Source organism: Petromyzon marinus, chromosome 54, assembly GCF_048934315.1.
Source record: "Petromyzon marinus isolate PM22_M1 ecotype Great Lakes invasive population chromosome 54, UKy_Petmar_22M1.pri1.0, whole genome shotgun sequence".
Lineage (NCBI taxonomy): Eukaryota > Metazoa > Chordata > Hyperoartia > Petromyzontiformes > Petromyzontidae > Petromyzon > Petromyzon marinus.
This window is the reverse complement of record NC_133720.1, coordinates 6,279,333-6,298,841: the sequence shown is the minus strand read 5'-3', so window position 1 is coordinate 6,298,841 and position 19,509 is coordinate 6,279,333.

Here is a 19,509-nt window from a genome sequence, read left to right as displayed (position 1 = left end):
TTACACATTCACTCACACATTCACTCACACTCACACACACACTCACACACACTCACTCATACATTCACTCACACTCACACATTCACTCACACATTCACTCACACTCACTCACACATTCACTCACACACTCACACATTCACTCACACATTCACTCACACTTACTCACACATTCACTCACACTCACTCACACTCACTCACACATTCACTCACACACTCACTCACACATTCACTCACACTCACTCACACATTCACTCACACTCACTCACACACTCACTCACACTCACTCACACACTCACACATTCACTCACACTCACTCACACACTCACTCACACACACTCACTCACACACTCACTCACACATTCACTCACACATTCACTCACACACACTCACTCACACATACACACTCACTCACACATTCACTCACACATTCACTCACACTCACACATTCACTCACACTCACACACTCACTCACACACACACTCACACACTCACTCACACACTCACTCACACATTCACTCACACACACTCACTCACACATACACACTCACTCACACATTCACTCACACATTCACTCACACATTCACTCACACATTCACTCACACTCACACACTCACTCACACACTCACACACTCACTCACACACTCACTCACACATTCACTCACACACACTCACTCACACATACATACACACTCACTCACACATTCACTCACACATTCACTCACACATTCACTCACACTCACACACTCACTCACACACTCACTCACACACACACTCACTCACACACTCACTCACACATTCACTCACACATTCACTCACACACACTCACTCACACATACACACTCACTCACACATTCACTCACACTCACTCACACACTCACTCACACACACTCACTCACACACTCACTCACTCACCCGCAACCCTCACCCATTCTCTCACACACATCCCACTCGCGTGTAAGGAGTGAGAATTACACGAGGGCACACGTGCACCCAGTCTCCCCATGGGGAGGGAGGGGGTGGGGGCGTAGGGTGAAGGGGGGGGGAGAGTGCGGAGGGGGGTGGGGAGGGGGGATGTGGAGGGTGATGCAGATGAGTGAAGGGGGGGGTGTGGAGGGGGGTGCGGAGTGGGGGCGTGGAGGGGGGCGTGGAGGGGGTGGGGTGCAGTAGAGTGAGGGGGGGGGCGTCCTGTATAAAACTAAAAAAGCTCAACCAAAAAAATAAACATTACAGTGCAGTAATACCCTGAGTTACGTCTCCCCCTTTAACGTCGTTTCGCAAGTACGTCGCGACTGTATTATATCAACACCGCTACCGCTACCTTGACCTGCGTCGCCTCAACCCCCACACGCTCACGACGCTGACTGTAGCGTCGTCCGTTCCTCTCTCGCTGTCTGTCGCCTCTCAGCCTTCACCACCACCACCACCCACTACTACCACCACCACCCACCACTACCACCACCACCCACCACTACTACCACCACCACCTACCACTCACCACTACCACCACTACTACCACCACCCACCACTACTACCACCACCACCCACCACCACCCACCACTACTACCACCACCACCCACCACTACTACCACTACCACCACCACCAACCATTACTACCACCACCACCACTACTACCACCACCACTACCACCACTACTACCACCACCCACCACTACTACCACCTACCACTACCACCCACCACTACTACCACCATCACTACCACCACTACCACCACTACCACCACCACCCACCACTACTACCACCACCACCCACCACTACTACTACCACCACCACCCACCACTACTACCACCACCACCACTACTAGCACCACCACCCACCACTACTACCACCACCACCACCACCACCCACCACTACCACCCACCCACCACTACTACCACCACCACCCACCACCACCTACCACTACTACCACCACCACCCACCACTACTACCACCACCACCCACCACTATCACCCACCCACCACTACTACCACAACCACCCACCACTACTACCACCACCACCCACCACTACTACCACCACCACCCACCACTACTACCACCACCACCCACCACTACCACCCACCCACCACTAGTACCACCACCCACCACTACTACCACCACCCACCACTACCACCACCACCCACCACTACTACCACCACCCACCACGACTACCACCACCACCCGCCCACCACTACTACCACCACCCACCCACAACCACCACCCACTACTATCACCACCACCCACCACTACCATTACTACCACCACCACCCACCACTACTACCACCACCACCCACCACTACTACCCACCACCATTACCACCACTACTACCACCACCCACCACTGCTACCACCACCACCTACCACTACTACCACCACCACTCACCACTACCACCCACCACTACAACCACCGCCACCCACCCACTTCTGCCACCACCACCCACCACTACTACCACCACCCACCACTACTACCACCCACCCACTATTACTACCATCACCACCCACCACCCACCACTACCACCCACCACTACAACCACCGTCACCCACCCACTACTACCACCACCCACCACTACAACCACCACCACCTACCACTACTACCACCACCACCTACCACTACTACCACCACCACCCACCACCACTCACCACTACTACCACCGCCACCCACCCACTACTGCTACCACCACCCACCACTACTACCACCACCACCCACCACTACTACCACCCACCCACTATTACTACCATCACCACCCACCACTACAACCACCGCCACCCACCACTACTACCACCACCACCCACCACTACTACCACCATCACCACCCACCACTACTACCACCACCACTACCACCACCACCACCACCCACCCACTACTACCACCACCCACCCACCACCACCACCCACTACTACCACCACCTGTTAAATCGCTTCGAGGATTGACGTCGTTTCGATATTCGTCGTCGTAGCACCTTTCAGGAACGCATCCCCGACGTACACCGGGGTATTACTGTATAATACAAAAGAGCTAAAACAACAATATACAATGGTCGACGTTTCGTGACATTGCCCTTCCCCATAATACACGACTGGTCGACAGACGTGACGCAGCAGTGCGTGGACATGAGCTCGCACGCAGTCTTACACACATACAGTTCTATTGAGATGGTGGTTTGGATAAGGCCTAGACATGTTTTCTTTTCCATTCCACCGTGTGCTGTTAAATCGCCGTGAATATGAAGAGGCAGACTGAGATGGTGAGTCAATAAATGTATTAATGACCCTGGTGTGGTCATCAATGGCTTCATCATCATCATCAGAGGATCGTCAACAGGCCGATGGGAAAATCTGCATCCGTGAATGGAAAATGAAAGCCTCAAGCCACACCAGTGCGATTGTGGTCATGAAATCCGCTCTACGGGCCGTACAGGAAACCCACGGAGACGCATAGAGATACACAGCGACAAGTGGAGATACACAGAGACGCAAAGAGATGCATATAGACCCATAGAATTAGAATATTTATACTAGAGGAATCCGATGAGCTATAAAGCTCTTTTTGCACAGATGTCCATAGATATACATCGAGACCCATAGAGACACATAGAGAACCGTAGCGATGCAGTATACAGAGACACATAGAAATACAGAGACGCCCAGAGGCGAACAGAGGTATACACAGAGACCAAAATAAATCCCAAGATAATTTTTCAGACAATTTGTGATGCTAATTTTATTGTTTAATTTTTATTATTTTATTATTTCCCTTCTCCGTGACTTTACCGAAAAAATCAAGAATATAAATCCCTGCAGTCACGAAAACTTTAAATCGAAATATTAAATTCGTGATGAGTTATTATTATTGTTGCTATGCACGTGGGGAGGAGGAGGAGGAAACCGGAGCACCAAGGAAAAAACTCCAAGACTTGCGCGAGGGGGCAACGCTCTATCCCCCGTACAGGTGGAAACAGACGACGATTAGTCCGCACACTGCTCGACTGCTCTTCTCCTGGCGTGCCAGGCTACGTACCACCTCATCGACGCCCACCCACGCGTAGGAAGGGAATTTTTACAATCCCATCTGTGCGGTTATCCACCAACCCTCGCTGCTGCTGCTGCTGCTGTTGCTTCCACACACTGCTGGGTCACGGGCCACGCCACTCTTGTAGCAGCAGCAGCGATGTCTACAACAACAAGGGCCAAGCTATGGGCGCCACAGTGGTGAAATGTTAACTACCTCGCCTGGTATGCAGGAGGTCGTGGGTCCGATCCCGATCCTGACGCCTGCTGCTGTATATTTGGAGTTTGCGTGTCTCTTTCTTATCACGGTGGTGAGATGTTAACTACCTCGCCTGGAATGCATGAGGTCGTGGGTCCGATCCCGACCCTGACGCCTGCTGCTGTATATTTGGAGTTTGCGTGTTTCTCTCTAATCACGGTGGTGAGATGTTAACTACCTCGCCTGGTATGCAGGAGGTCGTGGGTCCGATCCCGACCCTGACGCCTGCTGCTGCTGTATATTTGGAGTTTGCGTGTCTCTCTTTCTCTTTGCCCGTGGTCGCGTGGATTTTTCTCCGTGTCCTGCAGTTTTTTTTCACCCTCTACGTTGAGAATCAACTTCAAGCGCTTAGTGTGCCGTATTTGGCTGCTATAAATGTCCACGTGATGATGATGATGATGACGACGACGACGAAGCCGCTTCGCTGAGCTGTCATTTGTGACAGCCTGGCCGCTTCTGAAACAGAGATACGTTTCGCTTAAACAAACAACAACACATTTAATGGGGACACTACCAACGGACGAGCGATCCCCACCGTGGAGATCCGTAATGAGGAATCCCTCCCCCTCGTTCCATTTCAATCCCGAATGAGTGCAAATGACAACAGGAAATGGGTATGTTAATTTCATGCAAATGAGGCGTCGCGTCATTAGCTCGTCCCCCCCCCACTTCACTCTCATTCCCTCCCCCCCGTCCTCCCCCTGCTGCTCCCCCTCTACATGGCTCTTCGCTCCAAGGTTCCCCGTTCTCCCTCCCCCCGTCTCCCCCTTTCCCCCTCCCTCTCCACTGGATCATCTAACCCAGGCCCCCATCTTTCCCTCCCCCATCTCCCCCTTCCCCCCCCCCCCCATGAATCCTCCATCCCAGGTCCCCCACCCCCCTTTCCCCTCCCCATGGATCCCTCCCACCCAGGTCCCCCACTCTCCCTCCCTCCTCTCCTCCTCCCCCTTTCTCTCCCCCTCCCCTGCGCCACGGGGGCCCACACCAGAGCCCCCCCCCCCCCCCCCCCAGTTCCTGATACCCCCTTTATCCTTGCAGGCTTGGGGTTCCCCGATCCCCTGGCTCCGTTGTTCGAGGGGGTGGAGGACCCCTGCTCGGATTTCGCGGGGCGATGACTGTGCCGGTGGTGGTGATGAGTGCAGGGAACAGGTTTACAGTGAGCACGTGACCACAGAACAAAGGCAAAGGTTCCTCCCCCCCCCCCCAGGTAGCCCGCACGGGATCCTGGGGCAAGTGCTGTTAACGAGTAGCGCCTACGAGGTGGCGGTGTGGCCAATCACCCAAGCCCGGCCGCCTTTGTCTTCCCCGGTGCTGATGTTTGCGCATCTCTTTACGTTTAAGGCCGAGCCGACCTAAGGGGGGGGGGGGGGGGGAGGTGTCCAGGGCCATTTCAATCGTTGGGATCAATACAGGCCATTGTCTCTCTCGCGCGAGATGCAGGGAGAGAGGAGAGAAAGGATGGAGGCGTGAGAGGGGAGACGGGGGCAGGGTTCAGATGAGCAGGCACAAGTGTGAATGGGTGGGGGGGGGCTGAAGGTCGCCCATTGACCCGCGGCGACCCGATAAAAACAAAAGTCCCCCCTATAGCCTTAACAGACGGTTGGGGCAAGTGCAAGAGTGAGCGAGCAGTAGCGCCTGCGAAGGCCGGAACGACACGCGGGGGGGGGGGGGACGGCGAGTTGGCTCGCACTCACGCCCGGCCGCCTTTGTCTCCCCGGTGAAGGCGCTTCCACATCGCTGGGGGCGCTCGTTTGACGTCGAGTCGCGACCCAGCGGAGGGCCAGGTTCTGTCCGGTTACTCGCCGCTGGTTCTTGGTCCGTGAGCGGGAGTCGAACTCGTGCCGCCCGGTTCGAACACGCAATTCGCATGCGTGTACTCACACGCGTATCCACATGTTCGCACACACGTACACGTGCACGGACATACAGGCACAATCACGTGTATATTATATGAAGACAAATATCCCCCATGCAGCCTTCAGCAGACGGTTGGGGCAAGTGCTGTTAGCGAGCACCTATTAAGGACGGCGCGGTAAGACTCACACGCACAGAGAAACTCAAACACTCTCACGCATAACAAAGGCAAAGCTCCCCCCCACACCAGATAGTCTCACGGACGGTTGGGGCAAGTGCTGAACACCTGGACGCTGACAAAGGAAATGGAACAAAAGCTGAGAAGTGCTCAAAGAGAGGTGTGGCGAGAGAGAGAGAGAAAAAAAATACATAGAAAACAGGGGGAACATAAACATAGAGATGGGAGAGAGGGGGTAGAGAGAGAGGGGGTTAGAGAGAATGGGTAGAGAGAGAGAGAGGGAAGGGGTAAGAAGGAAGAGAGCAGAGCGTGACATTTCGTGAAATATTTCATTTAAACAGGGGGCGGGGGGGGGGGGCACATAAAACAAAGCATTGAAAAAAAAGCAAAGGAAACGAAATGATGAACGAAGCAAAGTGCCGACTGCACCGAGCATCTTCTTGTTTCCTCTGATCGTACAAAAGAGAGAGAGAGTGAATGAACCGGGAGACATAAAGAGGAGCACACGGGCATCAGAGGAGCACACGCCGTCAGGTGAGACACTGAACACCTGGCGATTTAAGGACCTGTGGACACGGCACGTCATGACTTAGAAGGGTTGATGGGCACGTTCTTATTATTATTATTGTTTCACTCTCCACATATACTATATTTATTTTTTATTTGACCCGGTCAGGCCCCACTGAGCTATGTAGGTCGTTTTTTTTTTTCAGAAGCGACCTGGCGATCAGAAATGACAGCTCGAGCGAAGTGGATCATCATCATGATCGTGTGGAAATGTGTAGCAGTCAAATACTCCTCAACGCGTGGATGTTGCTTCTAAATGTGGAGTGGGGTGGGGGAACCGGAGGATCCGGATAAAAATCCACGTGACCACGAAGAAAGAGAGAGAGAGACACGCACATTCCGAATATACAGCAGCAGGCGTCAGGGTCGGGATCGAACCCACGCCCTCCTGTATACTAGGCGAGGTAGTTAACATCTCCTAGCCACCGTGATGATGATGAGAGAGAGACACGCAAACTCCAAATATACAGCAGACGTCAGTGTCGGGATCGAAACCCGCGACCTCCTGCATACCGGGCGGGGTAGTTAACATCTCACCACGGGGAGAGAGAGAGACACGCAAACTTCAAATACAGCAGACGTCAGTGTCGGGATCGAACCCGCGACCTCCTGCATACCGGGCGGGGTAGTTACTAAACCTATCCTAGCCACCGTGGCCCCATAAGAAAGTAAATAAAAGTTGTTTCGTTACGAATCCCATCGGCCACACGCGTGACCTTGTGGGGGGAACGCGTTAACAACAACATCAGCAGCAGCAGCAATGGTTCAGCACAGGCAACAATCTGGGACCGGTCTCCGACTCGCGGATGCCTCAGTCAGCATTGTCAGCCTCGCTTTGAATCAATGCTGGCGAACTGCCGCCGGATGTCATTGGCAAGGACCCTCTCGTGAATGTATGGCTCCTGGTTGTAAGATGCAGGGAAGTCAAATTTTAAAAAATGTGTTGGAAAGAAACCCCAAAAGAGCGAACGGTAGTTAACTTTTCACCACCGAGAGAGAGAGATACCTGCACACTCCAAATATACAGCAGCAGGCGTCAGGGTCGGTATCGAACCCACGACCTCCTGTATACCAAGCGAGGTAGTAAACATATCACAGAGTTGATGGCTTTAGAGATTGGTACCAGGAAGAATGCGGCCAAGAGGAGAGTGTAAATACATGACGACACGCGCAGTGGACACGGGGCTATCTTGCCCACATGGATCGCGATGAGTTGGCAGATATTGGCCCTGTTCTTCTGAGGGCACGGGTTCCCTTCCAATGCCCCCTCCCACCATGCGCCCGCTGTCAACGCCGAGTGGCTTCCTCCGCATTTTGAAAACACCTCGCTCCCCCCCCCATTGGCCGACGTCTCAGGCGGGTCCCCTCGTTTTTGATTAGCGCTCCGCGACGAACAGCCAATCAAAGACAGCGAAGGTCCCCACCGGTGTGAGGATGCAATACAAGGTTGCTGGGGGGCGAGGTGCTGTTTGCGGGCGCCTATTAGGGGCCGTCGATAAATGACGTCACGCACCTGGGGGGGGGGGGGGGGTCAGACATTTGTGACGATGTGTGACGAGGAGGGGGGGGGGTGAGAAATGTGACGTCACGTAAAAATGCGCAACTTTAAATAAATATAGACAACACGCTCTACTTAATCAAATAGACTTTTTAATACATGTTTTATCCTACAACATCAGAGTTAACATTAAATACGCACTACAGTGACAATAGTTTAAAGCGATTTGAAGCATGTTTTATTTGGGGGGGGGGGGAGGGGGCAGAGCTTTGTGACGTCATATTTGAGGTGGGGTCTGACTTTTTGTGACGTCGTGTGACGAAGGGGGAGGGTCAAAAATCGTCCAAAATCGCGTGAAGTGTCATTTATGGACGGCCCCTTAAACGTCGGCAGGGGGTGGGTTGCGAGCACCGAACCGGGTACACATTTTTGAGGCTGAGTCTACCTAGGCGAGGACCCATGAGCAGGTCACTTGCCACCGATTTTGTTAGCCCGTGGCTGCGAATTGAACGCAAAGTCGTCCAGTGCGCTAACCACTGCGCCACCTATCCGCCCACACACTCAACAGCCACGCATTCATCCATACACGCAGGGGAAGTATTAATAACTCCCACGCACTCCCCCATACATTCACACACACGTGTGTACACAACAACAACCGCCATTCGCCACTAAGTGGCGGTGACGTCACCACGACGCTTGTGCCAGGCCATGTGCACCTTGAGGCCACGTGAAGTGTCGAACGCTCGCTGGCAGGAGGTCACGGGGCAGACCCAAGTGCCACGGGTCGACTGACTAAGATGACTGAGATGACTGGCTGATGCACCACCTGTGCCCCCTACTGTGCCAACCTGTTGTGCTTTAGCCACCCGGCGCTCTGCTCGTTGTTGTGAGCGTCGCTCCTCCGCCTTCCGTTGTTGTTGGAGGGCGACTGCCTCCAACTGCCCAGTAGCATCCTTCACGAGCCTCCTCCACAGAGGCCGATCTTGACACCGCTGGTACCAGTCATCGGCAGGTCCACTCAGCTCCACGTCCTCCTGTACCACATCACTCCATCTCTTCTCTAGCTCGTGCCGCGCCCGTTTAGCCCCCTCGATCCGGCCGAACAAAAGCTGTTTCGGCATGTGGGCTACATGACCCAGCCAACGCAGCCTTGCCTGCCGGAGGAGCTCACCGATGGGACCTTGCCCAGATCTTTCAAGGATTTGTGAGCTCCTCACACAATCCAGCCTGGTTAAACCCAGGATGGATCGTAGGCAGACTAGCCTTAATGTTTCTAACCGGCGAAGATGTTCCATTAGGGGGGTCCACGTTTCGCAAGCGTAGAGAAGGGAGGGAATGACGTGGCTGAGAAGATCTGAAGCTTCGTGCGGAGCGACAGACCAGGTAGCTTCCACACAGCGTTACGCAAACAATGAAAAGATATTGCCGCTCGACTGATTCGGAGTGAGACCTCTGCTGTTAAACTGGAGCCGGTCATAAGCACACTGCCCAAGTATGGGAAACTCTCCACTCTCTCCACAACTGCCCCATCACCGAATGGGAGTTGTGGGGGTGGAGTGTCCCATGGTACAAAATACCCAGGCAGGTGCTTAGTTTTGGTGGGGCTGATGGTAAGGCCCCATCTCTTAGTGGCACGCTCCAGTCTCAGCAGCAGTGTCTCCAACCCCTCCTCTGAATGAGCAGCTATTACCAAATCATCGGCATACATAACGTGGTTGAGCAATAGGGAGCCATCCCTTGACCGCACCCGGGCATCGATCAGCCTCCCATTATATCTGTACCAAATGGAGATTCCCCCGGTACATCTATGGAAGGCTTCACAAACTACGTGGTCAAAATAGATGTTAAATAATGTGGGAGCCAGAGGACATCCCTGTCGCACCCCAAGGTGTACAGGGAATGGCTCTGACTCCCGGCCACGTAGTTTTACCCGGGCCCGCTCACCATCATGAAGGTCCTTAGTGATCGTGAGTAGAGGGTCAGGGACTCCAAAAGCACGAAGAACAACCCAGAGCCCAGGCCTACTGATGGTATCATAGGGCTTGACAAGGCCTTACTGGAATTTCCTACACCTCTGCTGTAGCAGACGGACAGAAAATATGGCATCTGTGCAGGACCGCCCTTTCCTGAAACCGCATTGGGGCTCCGCAAGCCTCTCCTCAGCGTGCCCGGCAAGGCGATGTTGAATAATCCTTGCAGGACCTTTTCCGGCACACTGAGGAGTGAGATGCCCCTGTAGTTGTTACAGTCTCTGCGGTCTCCCTTTTTAAAGAGAGGGACCACCAGGGCATCCTTCCAATCCTGCGGAACCCGTCCAGTGGTCCAGACTGTTGTTATGATGTCATATAGGGCAGTCTGTGCACAAACGCCACCTTCCCTCAGCATTTCACTTGGGAGATCATCTCTGCCCGGTGCCTTTCCTGGTCTCAGACTCTGGATCGCCTTCAGTACTTCCTCAACAGATGGCCCCTCAGCCAGCGCCTCACAGGTGGTGATTTCCTTCAATATTTGAGGCACCGCCGCCTCAGAAGGGCCATCCCCACTTTGTGCCACGATGTTTTCCTGACTGAGGGATCTTCCCTCCCGCAGGACCTCACAGAAATGCTCAGCAAATCTGGAAACCTGTTCCTGGGGATCGGAGATTGGATCACCGTTTTTTCCCCTAATGATGGTAATAGGTGTGGCGCTGCAGGTTACTTTTTTGATGGAGTTAAATAGAGATTTGTGATCGCGGGCCACTGAGGCAGACTCCATCTCCTCAGCAACTCACGACCACCACCCATCCTTGCAGCGCCTCACGGCTCTCTGAACCTCCGAGCGAAGGCTGCAGTAAGCCTCCTCATTCTCTGACGTGGGATTCTGTAGCCGATGACAGTGGGCCTGTCACTTTTTTTCAACTATCCTGAACACCTCCTCTGTCAGCCAGGGTCTCTGGGGAGGTCTGAACTGCGTACCCAAAGCGGCCATTGCAGCTGTATGAGTCACAGTCCTAAACCTCGCCCATTTACCCTCGACATCAGGAGGAGTGGGGGATGATGCCAACCCCAGCCACAAGCGATGATGAAATTCTCGCTTCCAACTTTCATCAGATAACTGAGACCAGGCCACTTTAGGTTGGAATGGGGTCCTGGGTGTACACCCACCACCGGAGTGGAAGAATGGTAGGCGCATCTTACAGATGACTAGTCGATGGTCAGAGGGCAGATCAGCTCCACGGTAGGTCCTGGTGTCAAGGACATGGGCTCGCATCCGCTGGTCCGTCACTATGTAGTCCAGCAGATGTTCTTGCTTGGACCCGGCATGCATCCATGATGTTGTGTGGATGCGCCGATGCCGGAACAGCGTGTTGGTAATTACAAGCCCATGGGCTGCACAAAAATCTAGCAGCCTCCTACCGTTATTATTGAGCTTATATGGCCCATGCCCTCTAATTACTCCAGACCAGGTGCCAGCATCGTGACCAACTCGGGCATTGAAGTCACCCAACAAGATGACTCTATCCCGAGGGTCCACTTTAGCCAGCACCTGTGACAGGAGGTCATAAAAGGCATCTGACTCATCGGCTTTGCCTGTATCTCTCCACGGATGTTCGTCTTTGGTGGGGGCATAAGTAACCACGACTACCACTCCTTGCCTCCGGTTGATGGGAAGGCGAGCCCAAAGTAGCCTGGGGCTTACAGCTTCCCACACCTCACCGCCACTCTCCCACGCCCCCTTCATTCTTTTGTTCAAAAGAAGAGCCACACCCTGTTGTTTGGCAGTCTGCTGCCCCGAGTAGAGGATTGTCCAACCCTCATGGTGGCAGGAGCCAGAACCGGTCCACCGGACCTCCTGAATGCCACAGAGATCCAGGCGGTACCGGTCCAGCTCCCGACAGAGGAGTGGCAGCCTCTCCTCCGCAGTGAGCATTTGAACATTCCACGTGACCACACGAAGTAGCTTTTCGTTGTTTCTGGAGGAGCCCCGAGGGTAGAGATTCAATCTCCTGGCTCTGCCAATTGGGGTTTGGCCAGGAGACGTCATAGACATCTGTCCCCCCGGGGCCTCCGGCACAAGCTTATTAGTTAAATTTTGTATTCGTGGTTTCGTGGTAAAAATGTTGAAGGTGGAGGGGTTACCAGCCCCTCGCACCCGTCCAGAGCCCCCGTTTAGCCACTGTGGTGGTCACAGACGCCATGAGAGGAGGGGCCAATCGGAATTGGCCCTCCCCCCACAGCACTGTCCACGACAGAGTTGTCCGTCCGGCACCGCGAGGAGATAGGGGGTTGTTTTCCAGGACCGTGTGTACACACACACACACTTATATACACACATGTACATACACACACACACGTACACACACACTCGTGTGTACATACACACACACTGGTGTGTACACACACACACACTGGTGTGCACACACACACACTGGTGTGTACACACACACACTGGTGTGTACACACACGCGCGGACACGTAACTGCCTTATATGGTCTCATTCACCCAGCCACACGGGCGCACAGGCAGACTCACATACCCACCCACCCGCACACTCATGCCTACACACGACATACACACACAAAGATCCCCCGTGTAGCCTTGACAGACTGTTGGGGCAAGTGCTGTTAGCGAGCACCAATGAAGGGCGGCACAGCACACGAGGGGGTGGTGGCCAACACCACGCCCAGTCGCCTTTGTCTCCCCAGTGGCGATGTTTTTACGCACCGCACCAGGTACTCATGTTGAGGCTGAGTCGACCTAGGGGAGGCCCAGAACTGGTTCAGAGAATCGTCACTGGTGTTCGCCGTGAACCCGGGTCGCCAGATTCGTATTGCAGCGCGCTACCCGCTACACCACCGCTCCCCACACACTCATACACACACACACACTCATACCTACACACACTCATACCTACACACAGCCTACACACACTCATACCTACACACACTCATACCTACACACACTCCATACCTACACACACTCATACCTACACACACACACAGCCTACACACACTCATTCCTACACACACTCATACCTACACACACCCCATACCTACACACACTCATACCTACACACACAGCCTACACACACACATACCTACACACACTCATACCTACACACACAGCCTACACACACACATACCTACACACACTCATACCTACACACACTCATACCTACACACACACATACCTACACACACTCATACCTACACACACAGCCTACACACACACATACCTACACACACTCATACCTACACACACTCATACCTACACACACAGCCGACGCACGCCAACATACACGCGGCCACTCTAACTCCCACAAGCACTCATTCACCATCGCGATAGTAACACACCCACGCCGGCTAACTCGACACCTCCAAAGACAAAGATCCCCCGCATAGCGAGCAGCACCTACGAAGGCCGGCACGGCACACGAGGGGGTGGGGTAGGCCAGCACCCACGCCCGGCCGCCTTTGTCTCCCCCCCCCAGTGGCGATGTTTACACAGCGCAACTGGGTTAAGCATTTCAGGCTGAGTCGACCTAGGGGAGGCCCGCGACCGGCTTAAATAATTGTCGATGGTGTTGGTGGCCGTGAGTGGGAATCGCTCTCCCTCTCACACTCACTCTCTCTCTTTGTTGTTTCGATCAGAGGAAACAAGAAGATGCTCGGTGTAGTCGGAACTTTGCTTCGTTCATCATTTCGTTTTTTTGTTTTTTTGCCAATGCTTTGCACACTCTCTCCATCTTACTCTCTCTCTCTCTCACACTCACTCTCACATACACACTCTCTCCCTCTCACACACTCTCTTTTTCGCTCTCCCTCTCACACACACTCTCGCTCTCCCTCTCTCACACTCTCACACACATACACACACTCTCTCTCACCCTCTTACACTCACTCTCTCTCACATACACACACTCTCTCCATCTTACTATCTCTCCCTCTCACACTCACTCTCACATACACACTCTCTCCCTCTCACACACTCTCTCTCTCCCTCGCACACACTCTCTCTTTCGCTCTCCCTCTCACACACACTCTCGCTCTCCCTCTCTCACACTCTCACACACATACACACACTCTCTCTCACATACACAAACTCTCTCTCTCCCTCTTACACTCACTCTCTCTCACATACACACACTCTCTCTCGCTCTCCATCTCACACTCTCTCGCTCTCCCTCTCTCACACACACACACTCTCTCACACTCTCACTCTCTCACACTCTCTCTCTCACACTCTCTCTCACACTCTCACACTCTCTCTCTCCCTCTATCGCACACAGATGCAATGCAAAGTCAAAGACACCCGTATACTCTCTCACATAATGCCGGGGCAAAGTGCCGTTCGTGAGCACCTGTTCGGACGAGTGTGTTACGGCCAGACCCCACGCCCTTGGCAAGCCCGTTGGCTTCTCCAGTGAGGATGTTCAGAGAAGGCTCTCCTGGTTCCGTACTCATTTTAGGTTGAGTCCACTTTATAGCCTTAACAGACTGTTGGGGCAAGTGCTGTTAGCGAGCACCTGTGAAGGCCGGAACGGCACACGAGGGGGTGGCTGGCCAGCACCGCGCCCAGCCGCCTTTGTCTTCCCAGTGGCGATGTTTACGCACCGCACCAGGTACTTATTTGAGGCTGAGTCGACCTAGGGGAGGCCAAGGACCGGTTTTGGCCGTGTTGGCCGTGAGCGGGAATTGAACCCGGGTCGCCGGGTTCGTAGCTAAGCGCCCAAACCGCTACACTACCGCTCCCCACACACACACTCACATTAACACACACACACACACACCCTACACACTTCAAATACACACAGACACTTAAGCACACAGACAGACGGAACCTATACACACCGCAAACCCTACACTCCTGCGGTAGCCATGGCGGGATTTAAAGAGAGCCAGCAGGGCAGGGAGGGAGGAGACGGAGGAGGAGAGGAGAGAGAGGGGGAGATGGAGGAGAGGAGATGAGGGAGGAGACCGGGAGGAGAGAGGAGGAGAGAGAGGGGAGGAGGGAGGGGGGCACATAAAGCAAAGCATTGAAAAAAACCGAAATGATGAACGAAGCAAAGTGCCGACTACCCCGAGCATCCTCTTGTTTCCTCTGACCGTAAAAAAAGAGAGAGAGGAGACGAGGGGGGGGGGATGGAGGAGATGGGGCAGAGGAGAAGGGATTGAGTTTGGGGAGGACGGAGGGAGGTAGGGAGGGAAGGAGGGAGACGGGAGGGAGTTGGACCCAAGGCGACTCTAATCCGGTATAAAAACCCAGCAGCTGCTCGACCAGACAGCGGCTCCAGACTAAACACAACGCCCATCACCCATCACTCCATTACCCATCGCTCCATCACCCATCACTACATCACCCATCACTCCATTACCCATCACTACATCAACCAACACCCATCTCACCGTCACCCATCACTACATCACCCATCACTACATCACCCATCACACCATCACCCATCACTCCATTACCCATCACCGATCGCTACATCACACCATCACCCATCACTACATCACCCATCACTACATCACCCATCACTACATCACCCATCACACCATCACCATCGCACCGTTTCACAATAATCACACCGTCGCCCCATCGGCACATCGCACGCAACTCCACGCTGACACCGAACCGCACGGATGGGTTCGACTCGGGGTCACAGGTGGACGCCCGCCACCGCAGTGGAGGAATTTTCCAGTCGCATCGCCTTACAGCTGACATTCCCGACGGTTCTTTGGGCAAATCAGCTCCACCGTGGCGATCCCTGGTGTCACGGACATGGGCCCCTTATCCGCTGTTCCGTCGCTACGTCGGAGTCCGACACGGATATAATCTTTGCTCGGATCCGGCGTGCGTCCACGATGCTTGTGCGAATGCGCCGATGCCGTGACGGCGCGTTGGTGATGACAAGCGCATGGGCTGCAAAGAAGACGCCTGGAAGCCTCCTGCCGTTGATGTTGTTGCTGTTATTGCTGCACGTGCGTTGAACTTCTTTCGCACCATAACGTAGCTAACCATGCTCATTGTAGGTGCGGGGCGGGGGGGGAAGGACAACAAACTAACACACACAAAGCAGCTATAAAGAAATACATTTTCGACCTAGACGATGATTTAAAAGTGCATCGCACCCAGTCGCTTCCTAATATCGGAAGAGAAGAGCGTTCCAGACGGGTGCAGAAGCGCATCTGAAAGGGCGATGATCCGGTGACCACCGTCTGTGTTCGATGATGACCGGAGTTCGTCCGATGAGTTGAGCTGATATGGCCCATCCCTTCCTATCACTCCTATACCCCGAGTAGCAGAGCTACGACCAGTGCCGGATGAAGCTGGTGCGGGGACTGTAGTATTTGTTAAAAAGGGGCCCTAAAAAAGAAAAAACACGTAAATATTAAAACACACTAATTTGTTACTTGCACAGTAAAGTAATTGTTTTTTTCATTTGCTATACAGCCTGATAATGCGAACAAATCGCTAACCTTAAACACCCAGTTGTTGGTAAAAGTTGAAGGCGGTATAATACTATAGTAATAGAGCAAGTGCAGAAGAATCATTGATGCCGGAATTGATAGCTTGAAAGTATTTAGCGCGGGGCCCTTGAAAGTGTGGGGCCCGTAGCTACTACACGTGTAGTAGCTACGGGCCCCATACTACTACACGTGTAGTAGCTACTACACGTGTAGTAGCTACTTGTTGGGTGGGGAGGAGAGGGTGGGGAGGGGCTGGGTGGGGGGTGGGAGGGGTGGGGCTGGGTGGGGAGGGGCTGGTCACCCCGTGGTGCCCTTATAAAACTCAACGTTTAACCTACTCACACCGGCTTGCGCCCGCCCTCACAGTCAGGCATATTTGTGGAATACACCACGTGGTGCCGCCGTTGACCCTGGCCCTTGACCGAGCAACCCAACGTTCCTACCAGCTCCCTCCGCAGGAGAATGTGTTCTTGTACATGGCAAGATGTTCGGAAGCTCGATGCCAATGTCGAGGTCTCCTCGCCAGGGCGAGAGGGCTTCAGCAGAGAGTGTGACTGTAGTTCTGCTGTAGATGCACGCGCAGACACAAAGACGAAGATCCCCCGTATAGCCCAAACAGACTGTTGGGGCAAGTGCTGTTAGCGAGTAGCATTGAGGAAGGCCGACACGGCACACGAGAGGGTGGGTGGCCAGGACCACGCCCGGCCGCCTTTGTCTCCCCAGGTGACGATGCTGGCACACCGCACCAGGTACTCATTGGTGGCCGTGACCGGGTAATCCAACTCGTGACTCGCCGGGTTCGTAGTGCAGCATGCTAACCGATACAGCCCCGCCGCTCTACACACGAACACACACAGACACAGAGACACACAGACACAGAGGCACAGAAACACACACAGAGACACAGAAACACACACACACAGACACAGAAACACACAGAGACACAGAAACACACACAGAGACAGAAACACACACAGAGACATAGAAACACACAGACACAGAGACACAGAAACACACACAGAGACACAGAAACACACAGACACAGAGACACAGAAACACACACAGACACAGAAACACACACAGAGACACAGAAACACACAGACACAGAGACACAGAAACGCACACACACAGAGACACGCACCACACTCGCAGACACGCGAGCCACCCGACCACACCATCACCGTCACCGCCACCCGAACCACACCATCACCGCCACCCGACCACACCATCACCGCCACCCGAACCACACCATCACCATCAATTCCGTCGCAGTTGCGTCACCTCTCGGGCAGCTGTGATTATCAGTTCACACACACCCCACACCACACCCGGCCCCGGGTTCCAGAGCCAAACTTCATATTAACATCTTGGTGGCACTGAGTCACTCCCGCCGACCGCGTGAGTGTGGCGGGGATGTGTTGACTGTACGGGGGGGGGGGGGGGGGGCCCAGGGGAGTGCTGTGGTCAGCGCTACGCTGCGCTACAAACCCGGCGAGCCGAGTTCGAGTCCCCGCTCAAGGCCAACACCAAACGCCGGTGACGAATATCTGAACGGGCACACGGGCCTCCCCTAGGTCGACTCAGCCTCAGATGAGTACCTGGTGTGCGGTGTGTAGTAGACATAGCCAACCGGGGGAGACAAAGGCGGCCGGGCGTGGTGCTGGCCACCCACCCCCTCGTGTGCCGTGCCGGCCTCTGTACGTGCTACTCGCTAGCAGCACTTGCCCCAGCTGTCTGTTAAAGGCTATACGGGGGATCTTTGCGTGGTTGTTGCATGTGATGGCTGGTGTCAAAGTCGGCATCTGTGGTGGAGGCTCGTGAAGGACACCACTGGGCAGCAGTGCCAGGCTAGGTGCACTTGGAGGCTGCTGTGCAGTTGGAGGCAGCCGCCTTCCAGCAACAGCTGACGACAGAGGAGCGACGCTCACAACAATGAGCGGAGGGCCGGACGGATAAAACCCAGCGAGGTGGCACAGTAGGGGGCACAGATGGTGCATCTGCCAGCCATCTCAGTCGGTAAACCCATGCCACCTGGGCTGTCCCGTGACCTCCTGCACTTAGCCTGGCACAGCAGTCAACTCAAAACACCCGGGTATGTCCCGTGACCTGCCAGCAGCGAGACTTCGATGTCATCGGCCTCAGGGTCCACCTAGCCTGGTACAAGAGCTGTTGTGACATCACCTTTATCTAGTGGCGAATGGCGGTTGTTGTCGATGTATTTGGTGTGTTGTGAGAGAGTGTGTTTTGGTGTGCCATGATCGTGTGTGTGTTCGTGTGTTTGTATGTTTGTGTGTTTGTGTGTGTGTGCGTGTGTGTGTGTACTGTGTGTGTTGTGTGTGTGTGCTTGTGTGTGCGTTTGTGTGTGTACTGTGTTTGGACCCCCCTAATGGAACATCTTCGCCGGTTAGAAACATTTAGGCTGGCCTGCCTACGATCCATCCTGGGTTTAACCAGACTGGATTGTGTGAGGAGCTCACAAATCTTTGAAAGATCTGGGCAAGGTCCCATCGGTGAGCTCCTTCGGCAGGCAAGGCTGCGTTGGCTGGGTCATGTAGCCCGCATGCCCAGCTACCGCATGCCGAAACAGCTTTTGTTCGGCCGGATCGAGGGGGCTAAACGGGCGCGGCACGGGCTAGAGAAGAGATGGAGTGATGTGGTACAGGGGGACGTGGAGCTGAGTGGACTTGCCGATGGCTGGTAC